Source organism: Dama dama, chromosome 14 (assembly GCF_033118175.1).
Source record: "Dama dama isolate Ldn47 chromosome 14, ASM3311817v1, whole genome shotgun sequence".
Lineage (NCBI taxonomy): Eukaryota > Metazoa > Chordata > Mammalia > Artiodactyla > Cervidae > Dama > Dama dama.
Genome location: NC_083694.1, coordinates 48008127 through 48014483, shown reverse-complemented (window position 1 = coordinate 48014483; position 6357 = coordinate 48008127).

Below are 6357 nucleotides of genomic sequence, written 5' to 3'. Positions count from 1 at the left end.
CTCAGAAACCAGGGCAGTGAGTGACCACCCTTACTGATGTTCCAGTGTCCCATTACTACTGATGTTTTCACAGAAGAAAAGGCTGAGAACCAGACCCCTAGAGTATTTAAGGACCCTTGAGCATAGTGTGGGGGGACCCGGGACAGTGCATGACTGCAACAAGGAATCATTTACTTGGAAAGACCAGGTTGAGGGGGTGGTGTGAAAGATGAATGAGGAGGAATGAGGGCCCCTCTGCTCTCTATATATTTAAATATACTTATAGCATAAGTCTAGGAGGACATAACACTGAGGCAGTGAGAACCGGGGCAGTAGGGTTGTGGGTGCTTTGAATAAAGCACCATTGACTTTGTGTTTTATGTTGAACATGTATTTCTCTTACACCCACCACAAATAATAGCGCTGTTTACATTTTGAAAACAACACCTCCCCCCACCAATGTGCTTTCCCAATATGCTCCTGAATTCAAAGACAGTATGGTCTGACCATCCCAGTGCAATACTGAGCTCTCCTACCTCACATTTCCCAGCTTCCTGTTTAGAACTTAAGGGACTACCGGCTGAAAACTGCTTGTCCATTACCTTTTTTACCTCTGCATAAGCCAACCTCATACCTCAGGTCTTAGTCCAGGCCCTGAGAGTTGCAGACAGATGTCACGGGCTTCAAGAAAGCTCACCCTTGTTGTTGTCTTCTCCCCCTGGCCGTTCTATGCTTCCAGTAGCACCCTTAACTTGCTCTTATGGCTCTGAACAGTTTTTAGCACTCTGCTTCTCTTTCCCACTGCTTTCACAGACTCTGAGTCAAAGGGGCTCGGGCCCCCTTTTCTAGCCAAGATGGCTGTGTTGCGTATGTCCAATATATTTAGAAATATCGTTCCTCTGGAGACATTGACCAAGTGCTCATCTAGCAGATACCTGAGGGAGAAGGTGCCCAGGTGGGTGAAAGAACGTTCTGTGCTTAGGCTACCAGCATCTCTTTGAGGTTTAATTTTATACTTTGTTCATGGCATGGGAACCCCAAGCTGAAATAAAAAATATACTTGGTCTTGGACCATTGGAATCTCCAGGGCCCCAGTATAAACAGGACCCAATGTTCCCTTAGGACACATCCATCACCAGGGTCACATGGGACAAAGAACACTCCATGAGCAAGTTTTACCAATAAAAGAAAGCAGGGTGAGCTCCCACAAGGTAACTTGCATGTTCATCAAGCAGGATAATTAATTCCTCAAAAGCTGGAGAATATAAAACAACCTGAGATGGATAAATAAGACAATTCAATGACATATAACTAGACATTTAAAGGGTAGTGTTTGACGAGTTCTGACATGTGTACATCCATGTGACAGTAGTAACAACGGCAGTCCCATGGTTAAGATTCTGCTTCCACAGCAGGGGACATAGGTTCTGTCCCTGGTGGGGGAAGGTCCTGTATGTCATAAAATAAATACAATGGTAACATGTATCACCCTCAACAGTTTCCTATACCCCTTTGTAATTCCTCCTTGGGCTCCCCTCCACCTGCCCGCCACCACCACCCCCCCCAATCTCATCAGGTGACCACTGAGCTGTTTCCTGTTGCATAGCTTAGTTTGTATTTTCTAGAATTTTACATAAATGGAATCATAGAGTATGTACTCTTTTTTTTTGTGGGGGGCAGTCCCTCAGCACATTCATTTTGAGATTCACCAATAATATTGCACATATAAATAGTTGGTTCATTTCTGTTGCTGAGAAGTATTCCAGTGTATGGGTGTTCCCCATTTCATTTATCCATTCACCTGTTGATGGACATTTGGGTTGTTTCTAGCTTCTAGCTACTACAGTGAAGACTGCTGTAAATATCCATGAATGAAACTTCATATGGACATGTTCTTTCATATCTCTTCAGTTAATGTTTGAGCACAGGATGATTAGATCACATGTTCAAATGTACGTTTAACTTCTTAAGGCACTGCTGCCGAATTGTTTGCAAAGCGGATGTACTATTTTACATTCCCACAAGCAGTGTTCCAGTTTCTCCACATCCTTGCCAGCATTTGATGTGATTAATCTTTTCAGTTTTAAATGTTTTTAATAGCTGATGTCTCATGGTATCTCAGTGTGTTTTTGATGTATATTTACCTAGTTACTAATGAAATGAAGCACAGTTTCAGAGCTTATTTGCTGTTGCTCTGTCATCTCCGATGAGGTGTCCAAATCACGTGTGGTTTATCGTTGTGCTGTGTGCTCAGTCGCTTCAGTCGTGCCCAGCTCTTTGCGGCCCCACGGACTGCAGCCCGCCAGGCTCCTCTGTCCACAGGATTCTCCAGGCAAGAATACTGGAGTGGGTTGCCATGCCCTTCTCCAGGGGATCTTCCCAACCCAGGGATTGAACCAGGGTTTCTTGTGTCTCCTGCATTGCAGGCAGATTCTTCACACTAACCTACTTGGGGAGCTCCAGTTAAGTTATGTGTGTATATATGTATTTTCCAGATATGTGATTAATTTTCCTCCTTGGAGTTTGTCTTGTTCTCTGATCAGTGTCTTTCGAAGTCAAAAGTTAAGTTTGATAAAGTATAATTTATCAATTGTTCTTTTATAGATGGCACTAAAATATTTGCTATGAAAAATATACTGATGGGATTAATGGTAGATTAGAGATTGAAGAAGAGAAGGGTATTAAATAGAAGATATACAGATAGAAAGTATAAATGAAACAGAAAAAATGAACAATATCAGTGAGCTATGGGGCAGCCTCCAGCAGCTGATATACATGGAATCAGTGTCCCCAGTGGGTGGGTTGGCACTCTGGCTGGTTGGTAGAGACACTGCTCCTGGCCCTGCTTGAACTCAGGAATTTTGCCTCTAATTCCATTTGTTGCTTCTTTTCTTGGCCCGGTGATTCCCTCACACACACCAGTCAGTCCTAAGCTACAGATCTTTATGTCCTCTTCTTCCAATTTCTGCCCCTCAATCTCCAGCCATCTTGGCCTCCCAGAGCCATCCACTCAATTCAGGACAGTACTGGGCTCTGCCTGAGTCCCTTCTCTGTGCTCTGCATCCTGAAAGTCATCCAGACAGTAAGCTGGAACAGTCACAGAACTCAGTTCATTTCTTTGCTTTCTCATTAGGGGTCATGGCCCTTCATTGCATGATAGCCAATGTATTTAGAACTGTTGTTTCACATATTTTGTATGGTTTTTTAGTTGCTTCAGGTGAAAGAGTAATTCTGATCCCTGTTACTTCATTTTGGCTGGAATCATAAGTCTCACTGAATCCATTTTAAAGAGAGGGAAATGTGGAAACTCACCCTACAGATGTTAAGATTATAATAATAAGACTAATAGAGTACAACAATAGGAAAAGGCAATCAGATCAATGCCTGTAAAGAGACCCATGCACATGTGGGGATGTGATATGTAATGTGGGGCTATCCATATACTGGAAAAGGATGGATTGTTTCTGCAGATCAGATTGGGGTACTGATATAAAATGTTGGATCCCTACCTCACAACATATAGAAAGATGCCCTCTAGGCAATTAAAGACATAAACATAAAAAGTAAAGTCATAAAGCCAGTTGAAAGAAATATTTTATGGGGACCACTTAACGTATTCTTTGGGTATGCAAGAATTGCTTAAGACCAAAAAAAGACATACAACTTACAGGGAAAAAAGGATAGGTCTGATATCATTAAAATTAAGGATATGTTTTCAACAAAGGACACTGCTGACAATGTTAACAGTATAGGAGAAAATATTTGTGACATCTAAAATGGTCAAAGGTATGTATCTAGAACTATGCTGTTCAGTATAGCCCCCACTAAACATATACAGATATTTAAACTTAACACTTAAATTAATTAAAACTTATGATGCAATTTCTCGGTTACACCAGCCACAGTATCCACAATGACTAATAGCTACTGACTAGTGACCATTGTGATTGAATTGTGTTCCTCGAAAGAATAAGTTGATACCCTAACTCCTGGTATCTGTGGGTGTGCCCTTATTTGAAAATAGGGGTCTTTGGACTTCCCTGGTGTCCAAATGGTTTTAACCATCCATTTTTAACCATCCAGTGGTTAAAAATCCACCTGCCAATGCATGGAGCATGGGTTTGATCCCTGATCTGGGAAGATTCCATATGCCGAAGGGCAGTTAAGCCTGTGGGTCACTACTAGTGAAGCTGGAGTGCCCTAGAGCCTCTGCCCTGCAACCAGAGAAGCCATTGCAATGAGAAGCCCGTGGACCACAACTAGAGAAAGCCCACATACAGCAACGAAAACCCAGCACAACAAAAAATAATATTTTTTTAAAAAAGGGTCTTTGCAGATTCAATCAAATTATAATGGATTAAAGTGAGCAATAATACAGTGAGTGGTATTATTGCTGTCTCTCAATGGTCCAGTGACACTCGCAAAAGGTTTCAGGTCTCCAGCCTCCAGAACTGTGAGAAGACAAATTCCTGTTCTGAGACACCCAGTTTGAGGTTTTGTTGGGGCAGCCCCAGGACACTAAGACAGCACAGATAAAGTACATCTTCACAATTTCAGAAAGTCCTATTGGACACTACTGGGTATTTGCAGAGCTCTTGAAAACCAAGGGGGAGAAGCCATAGTGATGGGAAGTTGTACAAGAACGTGAATGAGCAGTTCATCCTAGGGGAGATTCAAACAGCTGATAGGACTGGGGAGTGGTAGGCAGCCTCTCCAGTGAGCAAAACAGACTCAAATCCAGTCCCTGCTGCACCGGTGACAGATGAGCACAAGATAGAACACACTGGTGCGGAGCACCTGTGAGACAGTAAGTCAAAACCTCCCTGCATGGCTTTAGCCATTAAAAACAAGCTGAAAATATTGGTGAAATGAGGTACATACACCCCTAAGATCCACGGTTCTCACCTAGAAAAATCCTCACACAGGTCCCTGAGAAGTATGGACAAGGGTTTTCATGGCGACACAGTGATCAGCATGGCAGCCACTCGTGTTCCTCCAGGGGTGAGGACAAGTCAGCCTGAGGGACACACACTAGAAATTGCACATAATGGACAGAAACAAAATATTTGTGCATTCTGCAGCATGGATAAATCTCAAAGACACGGTACAGAGTTAAAAAAAACAAAAGGTGAGCAGCACAACATCAGAGTGATTGCCAGGAGGGACAGGAACAGGCATGGGGAGAATTTGTCAGACTGGAGTCCTAATTGAGCAGAACAGAGACACCGGGGCAAAGGAAGGAGAGAGTCCAGATAAAAGTTGGGGAGGAAAAGAAAGGCAGGTCCCAGACAGGTGAGGCCATGTAATTAACACATGGTTAATAGAGCTGGGACGTTATAGACACCATCCCAGCCTGCCCACTCCCCACCTAAGAGTGAGGGAAACCTGGCTCTGTTATATGTGACCAAGAGGACAAAGCAGTGACTGACTCAACATCCAGACTCAAGAAAAAAAGGGACTTCCCTGGTGGTCCAGTGGCTAAGACTTAATTCCCAATGCAAGGAGGCCTGAGTTCAATCCTTGGTCAGGGAACTAGATATCACATACTGTAACTAAAGATTCCACATGCGGAAACTAAAACCCAGCACAGCCAAATATATTTTAAGAAAGAAAAAAGAAGCATGCTGACGTCCCTATAGATAGAGAAGACAAACCAGAAAGACATGCCCCCCAAACAGACATTTTAACCAAATATTTCATTGTAAGCCAAACAGGAAAAGGATAGGAGTTATGCATCAGAAGTGAAGGGGACATTTTACTGAGACCACTGGAAAAAATGAAGATTTGAAAAGACAGCCAATACAATGTAGAAATGAACTAGCATCTCTAAAGTGAAAGTGAAGAAAGTGAAGTCGCTCAGTCGTGTCCGACTCTGGGACCCCATGGACTGTAACCTACCAGGCTCCTCTGTTCATGGGATTTTCCAGGCAAGAGTACTGGAGTGGGTTGCCATTTCCTTCTCCAGGGGATCTTCCCAACCCAGGGATTGAACCCAGGTCTCTCACATTGTAGGCAGATGCTTTACCATCTGAGCTGCATCTCTAACGGAGAAGGAAATCTGGGCCCTTGAAAGAAGTCTGTGCATGTGGCCCCTGGGTTCCTGCCTTCAGGTCAGGTGCAGCCTGACCCCCTCCCTGGAAGGGGGCTGCTACCTTCCCTCTCAGCAGGCTCGGGGAGGACACACTCCTGGTCCCCAAAAAGCTGCAGCGAGGCTGGAGGAGGCTCTTGCTGTCAGGGCCCAGAACTCTCTAGACTCTCTAAGCTGAAGTGACCAAACTGCACATCCCCCAGGCCACAGTCTCCAGTGGCTCCCTGGCTGTCCCTCTGAACCAAATCCAACATCCCAGACCAATGATCTGAGATCTCCAGGGAAACGCT